Genomic DNA, 16,244 nt, shown 5'->3' on the forward strand with positions numbered 1-16,244 from the left:
ATATGAAGGTTATAGTACTTCATAAAATATTATGAAGGCAAATTAAGTTTTACAAAATAATGAAGCACACAGATACATGATTGATAAAAAGAATTATAAAAATAAGAGTATATCTTGACTTCATGCCAACTTTAAATATTTTTTGTAAGATCATCATATAAATTCAAATGTGAAAAAGAGCTTTTACATTTAACAAATTAACTTGGCATTCAAATCTTGCTTTTTATAACACATACTGTATGTCAGCACCAACAATATGTGCCGATCTTGTTAAAACTGCAAGCTTCTTTAGACTCACTTATTGCATGCGAAGATTGTCCAGCTTTTTGTAAATTACCCTGTTTGCCAAATGCTAAGGTTCAACCTTATTTGCTAATTATTGACCTACAGCAGGGATGGGCAACTTCGCTCCTAAGGCCACTATCCTTTTATTGACAGCAGCCATCTAAGGAGCCAATTTGTTCAGAATGAGGGGTTCTGTCGTATGTGCAAATGGCATGAAAATTTTGTGCATGTGTGGTCTGAGTTTTGTTTTGATCAGCCTTCAATAGCAGGGACAAATTTAATAAATAGCTAACACTTCCTGACAAAAGTCTTGTTGTCAATCCCAAGTGTAAGAGAGATGAACAATAACTTGACTTAGTTGATCATTTGTAAAAGTGGCAAAAGGTAGATTTTCCAGATGAATCATCTGTTGAACATCTTCCCAATCATCACAAATACTCAGAAAATCTGAAAATCGTGTGGACCCAAGTTTGGTGAAGGAAAAATCCTGGTTTGGGGTTACATTCAGTATAGGGGCATGTGGAGATCTGCTGAGTGGATGGCAACATCAACAGCCTGAGGTATCAAGACATTTGTGTTGCCCATTACATTACAAACCACAGAAGAGGGCAAATTGTTCAGTATAGCGTTCCTTCTCATACTTTAGTCTCCACATCAAAGTTCCTCCAAGCAAAGAAGGTCAAAGTGCTCCAGGATTGGCCAGCCCAGTCACTAAACATGAACATTATTGAGCATGTCTGGGGTAAGATGAAGGAGGAGGCATTGAAGATGAATCCAAAGAATCTTGATAAATTCCTGCAAGAATACTTTCTTTGCCATTCCAGATGACTTTGAGTCAATAAAGTCTTTTGCCTTTTATTTAAGCCATGATCAACTAGAAGTCAAGTTATTATTTGTTGTTCTCTATACTTGGATAGGCGACAAGACTTTCGTCAAGTAGTGAAGACTGTAGTTATTAAAATTTTGTCACTATGCTTTTTTTTTTAAACTGTATACAACCCTAGTAGCAAAGAATTCTGGCCCAGATTTGGCATAAAGCTGGCACAGCAGGCATTCATCCGGCACTGGCATACAGCATGTGGGCCAAACATGGCCCGGGTTTGGCAGAGGTGGCACCGTCTTTAAGGCGGCACACAAGATTTGGGCCAGATGAAAAACGTAGTATTTGGCCCAGATTTAAAAATTTAATAAGTGGGCCATTTGAGTTTGGCCAGTCTTGACCCATTTTTAAAATACACTAAAATCATTTTTGAGTAAAGAAAAAAAATTCTACCAATCAGGTCACTTTGAGAAAAAGCGTGCCCATAGTATGCCTAAAGCGCATCACTCCACCCGTTTATCAATTTCATTGCAATCATGACACACCAACCTATCTGGCCCAGTTCAGGCCCAGTTATGAGTTATTAACTTGGCTGAGACTTGGCCCAGATATGGTCCGTGTTTGGCCCTTGTCTGGAAGCCAGATTTGGTCCAGTCATGTACCGTAATTCACTGCGGCATGTGGGCCAAGCAAAACCTGATTGTGTGGGCCAGAGCTGGGCCAGAGAAATTTTGCTATGTGGGAACATACCATCAAAATTTCACATGCAGACCCAACACTAAATGCAGTTAAAACTGCATGTAGGAAATATGAAATAAATGAAAAAATCTAATGTACAATTAGACATTATACACCTAAAATGCAATGCATATTAACATTAGCAATTAGCATCTGTTAAGGAAAATGGTCTTTTTGATGTGTTTTCTTTACCAATATTTGTGGATCAAGTGACGTATTAAGAGACATCTGTCCGCATCAATCATAGACTAAAAAATGGCATCAATACACACCGGAACCATATTCTAGCAGCAAAGTTGATAATTAACTCTTTGGTCTTCTCTGTGTTGTAGGTTAGTTGTTCCCAGAGTACCAGCCATTCAAGTTCTCCTCTCTGTGTGCTGATTCATTGTTGATGACAAAGTTTATTAATCTGTAATTGCTTATTTTCAATAAATGTGTCAGTAGATTGTCTTGAGTATTACCACTTAAAAGCGATGCTAACAATGATCTTGTGGTTGTCTCAACAGGTATGGGCAGGGCAGGCAAAGAATCAAAGGCCATGGCTGTCTATGCACAGATTCACAATCGGTTACCTTGGAAGAACGTACTCAGACCGTGAGAACAAATGGCGCATCTGAGAAATCTGCAAGCATCCAGTATGACCTTGACATTAAAACAATTTTCATAAAATGATCATTATTTTATATACACTGTTAACCCTTACAGTAGATTATGCAGTAAATAACTGTAAAATAGCCAGTGTTTTGCTGTAATATAAGGAAACAGTATTTTACTGTAAAAGGAGCAGGATTTGTATGAAATTTTGTAGTGCAAAGAATAAATTAAAGTAATTTACTTTATGTACTGATTACAGATAGTAACTGACAATAAATAGCAAATTACTGTTCAACCAATACTGTCCCATCTACTCTGATGGTTTTTGTTGCTATTTATAGAGTCGTGCACTTTAAAGGCAGAAAACAATGATTTAGGCATCACCACACACTCCCACAGGCTGTCTGTCTTATTCTAAACATAAAGGTGTTAGAAAAAGTTTTCAGAAAATACTGGCCCTTTAAGGGAGCCAGGTGTTTGATTTGCTTACTGCTGAATGTGCTCTATTCTCTGTCCATCAATTCAGATGTAGAGTCTGATATTTTTTAGGCTTTAAATAAGAATCTACAATGAGTAAGTAAAATGTGTTAAAATGTTTTTGAGGGTTTCTAAAATAAGGCTGTGTTTTAAGTTATATTGTTGTTATCTTGAACTGTGCACTTGAAAGCTACATTGTTAGCTAGTTAGCCTCTCCTCATATAACTTCTTACATTACAGTTGTTTAAGTATATGCATTTATTGGATATTGCATACTGCCATAATGTACAGATGCTAACAGTTGTATGTATCTTTCTGGCAACTAAGCCAAAATTAAATTCCATCATCTCAGTAAGGTAACGTGCACATCATCACCGGGAATCACAAAAATATGATACACATAGCCATCCACACACAAAAGCTCCACTGTCCTGTCCTAGGTTGTGAGTTTGTTGCTAAGTATTTTTCAGAGCAGTGTTTCCACCTATGAATTTATATTAGAAACAATAAAAAAGTTTGTTGTCATGAGATAAAAGATTGGATCCTTTGGTTTTTCGGTGTTGCCAAGTTTATTTTTGTTTTTTATAATTATTTTAAACTTTTTATTGAGATTTGACACAGTTTTTAATAATTTAAAACTTTAAAATTTAAAATAATTATTTTGTGTTTTTTGCTGTTTTCTTTTGCATGGTCAGCATTGAGGAGAGAGTAACACATTTCACTGCAGTACTTTGTTTGTGTGTGTGTTTATTGGATATGTGATTGTGATAAATGTTGGCAGTTGCTTTAAAAGTATGCTATATACCAGGGGTGCTCAATCCTGTTCCTGGAGATCTACCTTCCTGCGGATTTCAGTTGCTATCCATATGAAACACAGCTAAACCAGTTAATTAGGACCTGAACACAACTTGATAATTACAGGCAGGTGTGTTTGATATGGGTAGCAACTGAAATCTGCAGGAACGTAGATCTCCAGGAACAGGATTGAGCACCCCTGCTATATACCATGGGGGTCAAACTCCAAGTTACTGGAGAACTGCAGCGCAGCAGAGTTTACCCAACCTGCCTCAACATTACCTGTAGATTTCTAACAAGCCTTAATTAGTTTGATCAGGTGTGTTTAATTAGAGTTACAGCTTAAAGTCCCGGTCACACTGCACTTTTCCCCTTACAGACTTCCATTCATACGCATGTGAGTACTGCAGACCTGGAATGATAGCTCATGCGACAAATTTCATAATTCGCAGCATTGGTAGTGGTGGGCAAAGCGAGGCTTCATGACGCACTGAAACAGTCGAAGCTTCGAAATGTTTCAAAACCCCACTCTACAGTATTTTTATGTATTGCACTGAAACAGCTTCAGCAAAGAACAGTTGAGCAAATTGAGGCATTAAATCCCACTTTGTATGCCAACACCTTCAGGTAATTTAGAGGAATGGTTAAGGTGTTTGACTACTGTGCGGGATAGTGGGTTTGAATCCTTGCTGATATTATTGTTTTGAAATGCTTTAATACCAGTTGGTAATGCTTTGCTCTTGTATCGTTTTGTTTCAACATTGGTCTGATTTCCGAATAAACAATTTGTGAATAAATGTCTTGTTTTGGTCTTAAAACAGGGTTGTTGCTGGATCAGAAACTGTGGCCTTAAGTTATCAAGAATTATTTATATTATTCATTAAATTTCCCATTTATTGTATTTTATTAATGTCTACCCTAAACCAACCATCACAGTACTGTAAAATTATTAATTATAGTTTTACAGTGTTACAAAAATTATGCTATTTTGATGGCGTAACTGCAGCTATATCCTATTTAGGCTACACAAAACAGAAACATGATTAAAATACATGAAACCATGAATTCAGAGTATTTGTACAAGTAGGGATTCGAACCCAAAACATCATCCGAAGCACAGTATCAGCGTGTACACACACAGTCCGCCAGGCCATAATAAACAGGATTAACAACGACCTTGGCAGCCAAATGAAGATTCGCCAGGGGCCTGTTTCAGAAAGGAGGTTAAGTGAAAACTCAGAGTATTTTAACCCTGAAATGAGAGAAACTCTGGGTTTTTCGTTTCAAAATGGCAGGTTTGTTAAACTCGAGAAATCAGGGTAAGTCAAGCCTGTTTCTGAAAAAAAGGTAACTTTAACTCAGAGTCAGTTACTGTGGTAACTTACTCTGTGAATCTAACCTGGTCAGAAGCAGGTTTTATTCTCTAAACTCAGAGTTTCTGTCGGTCTCCTCCCCTTTTTTAAAGATGAAGCGGTATTTCTCGCCTTAGCCTTACGTTTCCACCCACCTATTTTTATGCTTATTTTGGATACGTGCATAAAAACTATTGATAGAAACGTCATGATGCACATAACTTTTTAAAATATGCATAAAAAACGCGCATAACTGAGTAGGATACACTTTTATTCGATAGAAAATTTGTGCATAAACTACGATGGAAACACTTTTACTGAACAAATTACAGCATGTACATTAAAAAAAGATCATGATCATAAGATAATGAAAATGTGTGTAAATGAACAAACCAGCAAGCTGAGCACACTGTAACACGTCTTAAATTATTGTTTTAGTCATTCTAAAATGCCTTAACTGTTTCAGTATTAGTGTATATTATTAATTACCTCCGAACGTCTGGAGCGTGTCAAGAGTCTCCGCGTCTCATGGCTTCAGACGCCCCCACGTGTTCATTGTGTTTCAGCATTGTCTTCTGACATCGAGGCGCAAGTACATTAATTAGGCTAAATAAAGAATTAATTGACGCAGCTTCTTCTACCACAGTAAATTCTGCTTTTACTGTTGATATTTGGTGCCAGTTTAATCAGGAAGTGACGATTTTTTCTTTCTCTTTGACTCGTTGGATGGAATTTTATTCGCATCTTTTATGCAATATTCCAGTTTTGCACATAAATTTATGTAATATATTTGGATGGAAACACAGCTATTGCCTACATTTTAGTCACACACAGAAGAACTGTACTAGAATGGCTTATGCTTTTTTAATAAATAATTAAATTGAATTCACCTTCGATATGCACTGTAACTAGATTAATGGGATTATTATTCTTTCTAAAAATTATTTTTAGCACTGCTTACCTTCTAAATGTTATATTAACCTCTATCACTTGATCAATAAAAAAGGCAGACACACAAGTGCACTGTTAAATCATTTAAAACTAATAAATGTATAAAAAAAGTTTAGAAAAAAATATATAAACGTCACAAATTACATTACTTATTTTATTATACTTAAATATTTAAATACTTAAAAAGTGAAATTAGGCATTAACTTGAGCAGCTGTTTTCCCACGCTAACTGTCTCTTCTTCACTGATGGTTGCTTCTTTTCAAATATATACGCTCATATTTGCTATAACTTTGCATGAGAACATCAAGTTCAGCTGGAGAAAGAAATGGTGATCTCTTTTATAAGATGTTGCCATAGTCACTCGTAATGTCTGCGCTCCATTGATAATGCCTTTTTAAAGTCACGGTGTGCGCGCTTAACTCTGAGTTGGTCTACTCAAAGTTGATTGACCCAACTCAGATCAGCTGTTCTGAAACCGAAAACTCAGAGTTTTTAATCTCTCGGTAAATCAACTCAGAGTTCAAGTTTAAACTCTGAGTTGTTTGAACCTCCTTACTGAAACAGGCCCCAGGTCTCGAAACGCTTTTACGCTGATCCATGCTTTGAAACACTTTAGTCACATGACTTGGATGCTTCGGATCATGCTTCGGTGCAGTGTTTCGAAACGTCAGTTTCACGTCAGCCATCCCTAAGCATTGGAGAGTTCAAGCTTGGAGAAGGCTGACATGCGAAATCACATCATGTGATTGCTTGAGACCAATCAAAGATCACAACATGACCTCTCTGGCTTGCTTTTTCAATCTCTAATTATTTTGTTTAATTCCACTACTCGCTTTAATTCCACTTCGCAGTGCAGTATGACAGAATATTGCACGCTCAAATTATAGTGTGACCGCAGCCTTACTGTGCAGACCTGTAATATGTAAGACAATATTTATATCTGCTGATTTCTTAATTTTGTTATACATTTTCTGTTATTTATTTGTTTGGTGCCAAAACAATAAAATAAATTTGTTTGAAAAAATGTTATGCCTTCTATTTTTAAATAACAGCTAAAAATACTGATTAATTTTAGTAACACTACAATAACTATATATGACATACTATTAATGTGTATGCAGTATAATGCTGTGATTTGTAACACTACAATACAGTAATTAACTGTACACAGTTTCCAGTTAGTTACCACTGCTGCTATATTACAGTAATTAACTGGCAACACTGTTGCCAGCTACTCACTGTATCGGTTCAGTTACAGTAAATAACTGGCAACACTGTTGCAAGCCATTCACTAGTCCAGTTACAGTAAATAACTGGCAACACTGTTGCCAGCCACTCACTGTAATGGTTCAGTTACAGTAATTAACTTGCAACACTGTTGCCAGTTACTTACTGTAACCGAACTGTTAATGAAGATAATTTGTACAATGCAAATAAAATTGATTTTAGCAAACAAATGGCTCAGACCACTACCGGGTTGTGGGGGCCCCCTATGGGCAGCGGGGCTCTAAGCAGCTGCTTAGTTCACTTAGAGGGAGGGGTCGGCTCTGGCGGTATGTTGACTAACCTGCATACCGTGGCTCTTGATGCAGTACATCACAAAGACTTCTCGGTCACAGATGCGCCAGTGAGACATGCACCATCAATTTGTTCACTTTTGAACTCTAATGGTTCACCCATAAAGTTGTGTTCATAGCAACATTTTAAGCAAAACTGTGCTTTTAATTAGTGTTATGAAACTGTGGCAGAACAGAAACAAATGGAGGGTGAGTGAGTGATAATTTTTATTTAGAGTGAACTGTTGCTTTAAAGATTTAGTAGCCAGGCTGTATAGCAATGAATAATGTTATTTGGAAACCCTTTTTTAGGTATAATGACTGATCTAATAGTGCTCAAATAAAAACTTCTAAGAGAATATGTACTGTTTTCGTCTACAGCAACAAACTATTTTTCAAAACAACATATATAAAGAGTTTAGATGCAAAAACCTCTGAATGCTGTCTAAAATTTTCCTCTAAATTGAGTACTTTTATCAGTCTCCTGTGTGTATGTTCAGTAATATCACTTTTATGGCATAAAATAAAACCTTTTCCTAGTCTTTAAAGTAAAATATCTCAACATAAACAACGTAAGCTGAGAAAAATGTTAATTTTTTGATGGAAATTTTAGACGGCACAAGTTTTTGCACCAGAACTCTTCAGATTCTCACACAATCTGCATATCTCAAGATGAGAGCAGACATGTTTTATATATAAAATCTTTATTCATTTATTCAAACACATTATTTGTTTTAAAGTGATGAGATCAAGCTTGTGTTCTGGTTGTTTTCCTACAAAAGCTCTCCATGAAACATGCGTTGGGTCACAGCGACCTCAAGACTAGTTTCCTGTCTTTGTTTATATGGTGTATCAAAGCGATTCTATGATCATTTTCTATTTCTAAAATTAAAACTAGGCTTCCACTTCACATACTGCGGACTGCCAAGTGCCAAACCTGTGACCAATATCCATTGTTGGTCCCAGCATGCAAACATGCCTAATGATGACCAGCGATGGTGGATATTTTCAGCAGGGTAACCAGTTTTATTCTGTTCACGCTACATGAAAGAGGTCCATGATGCAACAAGCGGACACAAAACATCCAGCACTGTGTAGCTTTAAACATGTAAGCCTAAAATTTAGTCTATAATATTATAGCATGCTTTAAAGCAGTGGTCCAGAGTGTATTTTTAAGGCTTGATTGTTTACAAAGTGTAAAGTAATGTGTGCTCAGGCTTCATTTGTGAAAAAAAATAATGTTATTTTTTCATATTTGTTAATTAATTATATACAGCTACTCAGCTAACACCAACTGTCATACTTCCTAGTTTTTTCAAAAGCCCTCTCTCAAGAGGCTTTGATTGGTCAGCTAACATAATGTGCTGTGATTTGTGGATCGGCTCTACATCAACAGGAAAAGCGACACGCCTCTACTAGCTTACGCTTTGCTGTTGTGTAAATACTGTCAGTCAGTGTAGCCGTATCAGTTTGATCCTGAATCAGACAGAAGATTGAAAAAAATCTGCTGAACACAGCTGAACCTCATTCCTGTTATTTAAAATAAACTCTGACAAATGTATTCACATATGTTCGGAATAAGAATGTGTAAGTAAAATGAAAAATTCACATATCTCTTTTGTTCGTTATTTAAGATGTAGAATGCACGTAAAGCTGCTCGGAAATATATATATATATATATATATATATATATATATATATATATATATATATATATATATATATATATATATATATATTGATTTTTACATTACAAATCATATTCAGCACACTCCTCACAAAGAACAGCTCAATGGAAGTGTGATGCAGAAGAAGACTTTTCTGCATTCTGCCAACAAGAAGAATAGTTTGAGGTATGCAAAGACTCATCTGGACAAGCCTAAATCATTTTGGAAAAATATACTGTGGACAGAGGCAGCTCAACGATGAGAAAGAACACCGCATTGCAGGAGAAGAACCTGCTCCCTATTGTAAAATATGGTGGAGGGTCCATCATACTGTGGGGATGTGTGGCAAGCAAAGGTATTGGAAACCTTGTCAGAGTAAAGGTCACATGGATTCCACGCAGTATCAGCAGATTCTTAAGAACAATGCTCAGGAATCAGTAAAAACACTGAAGTTATGGCAGGGATGGATGTTTCAGCAGGACAATGACTCAAAGCACAGCTCCAGATCTACCACAGAATTTATGCTCAGACATGATACAATGTTTTAGAAAAGGCCACCCCAGTCCCCAGAACTGAACATCATCAAAAACCTATGGATTGATGACTGAACTGGAGAAATTTTTCAGGAAGATTGGTCCAAAATGTCTTCACCAAAAATTCAGGGACTTATTCTTGGCTATAAGAAGCACCTACAGGCTGTTATTCCAGCAAAAGGTGGCTGTACAAAAGATTGATATCATTATTCTGTTGGGGTGCCAACATTTTTGCACCTGTCTGTTTTTGTTCTGTCTAAAACTGTATTGCATCCGTTGGTGCCAATAGCCTAGTGGTTAGTGCATCGACATTTAGCACCCAGGTGCTTGTGGCGACTTGAGTTTGATTCCTGGCTCTAGTACCTTTGCCAATCCTTTCCCTCTCTCTGCTCCCCATACTTTCCTGTCTGTTAGGGTGCTTTCACATTTGGTTCTATTGCCTGGACCGTACCCAAATTAGATTATCCCCCCTTGCCACCTTCTCGGTTGATTTGTGTTCACACTGTCTTTTTTCCTTCTGAACCCCGGTACGCTTGCATCGTTGAGCTGCTGTTTTGTTTATGACTGTTGCTAAGAGACAGTCACGAAAGCAAAGCGCCAAAATGGAAAGACTTCCGCACATCTCGGTCATTTGCTTTTACTGAATCTTATAGTTTAGGACATACAGAAAGCGACTCACGTTCATCTGCCTCAAAAATATTATAAACATTCAGAACATCCAACAGTTTCTGCAGAAGCTGTTTTTGTTTTTTGTTTTTTGTTTTTTACACACAAACACACACACACACACACACACACACACAAACACACACACAAACACACAGACAAACACAGACATACAAACACACACGAATGAATGTTATGAAAACAATAGTTTGTTTTACAGTTGGCGGTTCACTTTAGTTATTTTTGTACGATTGCATTCATATCAGAAGTGAACCATACTAGAGTTCACATGAACTGAACCCCAGACCACCTCTTTAAGGGCGTACTCGAGTAACGTTTACGGGTGCGCACCCGAGTTCGACACATCCACACTAGCTAAACGTACCTGATATGACGTCAAATAAACCCAGGTGCAGACCAAAAGTGCTTGTGTGAAAGCACCCTTAATTTCCACTGTCCTGTCAATAAAGATGAAAACCCCTAAAAAAAATAATAATAATTTTTTCATCTGTTGATTAGATAAATGTTATGTCTGAACTGAAATGTTGCTTTTCCCCTAGGGTATCAAAATGAAATTGCTGATTTGAAAGGCCAGCAGGCTATGGCTTGCAATTATGAAATTTATGAGGGGTGCCCAAAACTTTTCAAGGTTCGTACGGGTGCTGGAAATCCTGGAAAATGCTAGATTTTTAATATAGTGTTTTTCAAGAGTTCACACTTAGCTGATGATTAATTATAAGCTTGTTTGGCATGCTGTCCCGGGAGAGAGCCCTGAGCTCATGAGATCCTCGAGCCCAGGACTCCCTCCCGTTGCAAAGCGGGAGGGGAGTTTGAGCTCAGGTAGATCTCGGGAACTCCCCTGCTGTAGCAAGTGAATGCTCTTGAAACTAATTACTAACTAGGAGCGTGTCAATGTTGACAATTTGGCTTGTTCAATTGGCTTAATTGCATGTTTTTGGGTGGTGGGAGGAAACCGGGGAACCCGGGGGAAACCCACGTGAGCACGGGGAGAAGTGCAAAACTCCGCACAGAAATGTCTGCTAGTTTTGGTAGAGCCAGGAACCAGAGACATTCTTGCTGTGAGGCGACAGTGCTAGGCACTGGGCCACCGTGTCACCCGTCTAAGAAGGAGGCGTAGGGGAGGAAGGGGGGACTCTTCAAAACGAAGATAGCAATGGAATAAACCCCAGGGTATTTATAGTAGTTTAGGAGTCATCTGATTGGATAGTAGTGAATTGGATAATGCGGGTCAGCTGCTAGCAATCATAAGCACGTGATCCTCTCGAAATTTGTTTATACATAAACTTCACTTCAAGAGTTCACACTTAGCTGATGATTAATTATAAGCTTGTTTGGCATGCTGTCCCGGGAGAGAGCCCTGAGCTCATGAGATCCTCGAGCCCAGGACTCCCTCCCGTTGCAAAGCGGGAGGGGAGTTTGAGCTCAGGTAGATCTCGGGAACTCCCCAAAAATGCCTTTGAATAGCTCGGGACAGCAGCCGCGTATTGAAGAGCCCCCCAAAAAGCAGGTGTAACAAGCCATATCCGGCTGCTGGATATAGCGTTGATAGCTTAGGAAGAGAAGCTTCTAAGGGAGCAGAGCAAAGTAGGCTGCTAGAGCTTAGGCGGGGTGGGGGCAGGGCTGGATAGACTCCGCGGGAGTCAAGGCTCAAATATATACACCCCTGCGGGGGTGGGAGCTGGGGTTAGTTTGCTCAAGCAAGAGTCGGGAAGATTTGGGCGGTGGAGACTCTTGCATGAGAGGGTGGGAGGTGGCCAGGGCCTGAACTCCGGCGGGAGTTGAAGCTCGTTTTAGTCGCCCCTGCGGGGGCTAGAGCTGAGGATTGAGGGCCTATGCGTAAGGAAGAACATAGCGAAAGAGTGACGCTGAAAGAAAGACAGTTAGCGGAGGACTCAACGCTGGAAAAGAATTGAGGAAATAGGAGGGTAAGGAGATAAGGGGGAAGATCAGAGAAGGGTAAAAGTAGCGGAAGCACTCACGCTGTAAGGAAGAAAGAAGGGGCAAATAATTGCCATGCGGAGAATCTCAACGCCAGAAAGAAGAAAAGGAGAATATAGAAGTATATATGCATATATAAATATATATGAATATATATGGTTATTACATGGTAAGGGCCGGGCGTGGGTGGTGATTGACTCTTGCGAGAGTCGAAGCTCGGAGCGACCCCTGCGGGGGTCAGAGCTGCTGTGGGCATTTCCCCTGCTGAAGTCTGGGAAAGGGAGGGGGCGGTGGAGACTGCAGCAGGGGGTGGCCGGGGCGGGACTCTTGCGAGAGTCGAAGCTCGTTTTAGTCACTCCTGCGGGAGTTAGAGCTGAGGATTGATGGCCTATGAGAAAGGAAGAAAAGAGAGGGCGGAGGAACTCGACGCCAAAGGAAGAAAAGGAGAGAGGGGATAACCTGCGTGCGTGAGCATGCACGTGCGTCTATTCCTGTTTCGGCATGTGCATGCACACGCATCGGGACAGGTATACATCGGATGTAAGCGTATAACATGCGCATACATACCATTTCTAATGGCCTGGGTGGGGCGGCGCAAATGGTGACTCTTGCGAGAGTCGAAGCTCAGCGCGACCCCTGCGGGGGTCAGAGCTATGGGGGGGAGGGGGGGCAGTAAGAGTCGGGAAGAGGGAGGGGGTAGTGCAGGCTCTTACTGGGGGTGGTAGTGAAGGGGTGGCCGGGGATGGGCTAGGGGTGACTCGCGAGAGTCGAATTCGGATTGGACCCCTGCGGGGGTCAGAGCATGGTGAGGGAAGGAGCATAGTAGGTTTGAAAGGAAAGTTAAGAGCATACATGCAACCTGCACAACATGTAGTGCCCCTAGGCTCACATACTCATTGCTTGCACGTACATATGTATACTTAGACGTACGCCTGTACCCATATACATATCTGCGTGCAACATGCATGTATACGTGTGCAAACGCACGCTGTCTTTGCGCGAGCAATCACACACATTCCATGCGCACCCATACGCAAGCACACACACACACGTACTCCAGCCTACTTAGGGTCGAGCTCGTACCCCTAGTTGGAGTTTGGAATTTAGCTGATTAGGGCTAGCTGGGCTGTCTTGAGGTGGGATCGGCTGAGGCGAATGTAAGCTTTGAAGGCATCGGAGGACCAGCGGCCTAGGGTCTGGATTTGGTGTGGGGATAGACCTTTGTGAGCTGCTGTGGTGGCTGCGCCAATTCTAAATGAATGGCTGGAATACAATTCGGGGGAAAAGCCCGAAAGGCGAAGGACTCCTTTCAGATGTTTTTGAAACCAAAAACGGGTTACTGGACGGTTAGCGTCATCAGTAAAAAGTGGGGCATGTGGGTCGGACTCTTTTGCTCTCCTTGAATGGAGAAAGCTAGGAGAGTTTGGAATGGCTGAGTGGGGGAAAATATATTAAATATGTAAATAAAATGCCCTTTGCTTATCTGATCTGTTTTGCTTTGCTTAATGAAAAAGGCGAGTGTTTCAGCATTCAGCAGTGTTAGATCAGATATAGTGGGGTGTATTGCGGGATTGAAATTGGATGTGATAGCCATTTCTGAATATGACTCAAGGGTCCTTGCGACAGCGTAAAGGATCAGAGATATGGAAGTTTTATGGCAATATCATTTGTGAATAGAGTGGAACAGGTGTTGGATGCTGGTCTGCTTCCGGTACCAAGAGCCGAAATTTCTGGAAAAGAAAGTGAGAGAGAGAATCAGCAATTTGATTTTGCAAATTGGAACATGTCTAGCAGTCATAATGAATTGCTTTTGGCTGCCGTCCAAAGGAGGCGTCTTAGTAAGGGCATAATTGGAAGTGCGTGCGAACGTCCTTTATTAATGCAATAAACGGTGGCTTCGTTGTCGCAATGAACGAGAATGCTAGAGGCGGACCATTCATCTCCCCGTAAAAGCGCTGCTGCGACTATGGGGTAGAGTTCGAAAGCGCAGATGATTGCTGATTTCTGGGTAGACTGAGCATCTGCGGGCCACGTTGAAGTAAACCAGTGACCTTGGTAAAAGCCGCCGAACCCGACTGAGGGGGCAGGGTCAGTGAATAAATTAATATCCACCGGGGAAGAAATTAGGTCGCTATAGAAAAAGGAACAGCCGTTCCATTGCTTAAGGAAGGAGATCCATAAGCTGAGTTCATTGCGACTGGGTTTAGAAAGATATATGGTATCTTCTAAACCGGGGACCAAGGAGGAGAGCTGAAGGAGGTGAGTAATAAACGGGCGGCCTTGGGGAATTATGCGCATCGCAAAATTGAAATGCGCGAGAATAGATAGCAGTTCGCGTTTGGTGCATGATGGTTTCTCGAGGAAAATTTGAGATAAAGAGATTATACGGTCAATCTTTTCTTTGGGAAGGGATGCTTGAAATTTATTCAAATCTAAGTTGATGCCCAGAAATTCTATGGAAGTGCTGGGACCGGCTGTTTCTCCTCTGCGAGGGGGATGCCTAGATTTTCGAAAACCTTTGGGTGATCGATAGGTGTTTAGCTGGGGGTGAGAAGGTAGGGAAATAAGGAGAAAATCATTGAGGAGATGGATGATATGCGGGATTTCGTAGTTATTAGATAAAATCCAGCATAATGCTTCTTAAGCATATCGAAAATTTTAGGACTACTTTTGCAGCCGAAAGTTTATCGGACTGCAAAGTAAAATTGTGAGCGCCAATGAATGCCAAAAAGGTGCCAGAAGTCTGGGTGAATTGGCATGATTTTAAAGGCGGATGAAATGTCGATTTTTGCAAGCCAAGCATTGCGGCCGGCTAAACTGATGAGCGAAATTGCTTGGTCTATATCACAATAATTCAGCGAGTATTCGTCTGATGGAATGGTGCTGTTAATGCTAGGAATATAGAATTGTGAGGAGCGGAGACCAATAATCAAGGGTTTTTGCTAGAGAATTCTCAAGTCGCAAAGTCAATAGGACTAATACACGAACGCTGAACAGTGGGGCAAGAATAGTACTATCATGAGTTTATTATCGATTCTTTTTGATTAACGAATTCACTGTTGCAGGTTCGGTAGTCGCAGATTGTAGATTGGAGCAGAATAAGGTTAAGGAAGGGAGAGCTGGAACGCCCGGGTTAGATCCTTGGGTTAGATCTGAAATCAGAAATCAGAAGTTAGAATCAGGGTGACAATGCAATTCAAGCAATTTGAGAAATATGGCATCGTGGATGTGAGCTATGTGAGTGGAAATGCATCCTTTATGTAGAGTGTGATTGTATTTGAAGAGCATATAAAATGTAATGGGTTGGATGAGGGTCAGGTTCTGCAGCCAAATGTCATGGTCTTTTTATTAATGCATGGTCTGATAGCTTGATGTCGCTACGTGCAAGGATGGTAGAGGTGAGCATTCATCCCCCCACAGAATGGCAACTGGATGGAGAGCTGAGGATAAGGGGTATGGTTTGTCTGGTGGTCCTGGAAGTGTTTATTGAAGATCCGTTGTCAGAAATGTCCTCCTATTCATAGCAGCCAATCAGGAAGTTGTTTGTTGCTGTTTCACATCCAACTGACTTGCCATTATAAGCTTACATAAGACACTAGTGTATGAATAAATGAGTCACTGGTCTAGTGTAATTGGACCCCAGTGCTCTGTGTATAATTTATTTATTTATTATTTATTTATTTTTTTTATTTTTTTTACATTTTTTTTTTTTTATTTTATTTTTTTTTTATTTAATTTTTTTTTTTTTTTTTTTGGCTAACATCAAACTCTGAACTCTATAAGACTTCAAGGGCGATGTCACCACTTAGTAAAACTGTGAATGGAATGTTAGTAATTGGCTTTACTT

Source organism: Danio rerio, chromosome 5 (genome assembly GCF_049306965.1).
Source record: "Danio rerio strain Tuebingen ecotype United States chromosome 5, GRCz12tu, whole genome shotgun sequence".
Taxonomy (NCBI): domain Eukaryota; kingdom Metazoa; phylum Chordata; class Actinopteri; order Cypriniformes; family Danionidae; genus Danio; species Danio rerio.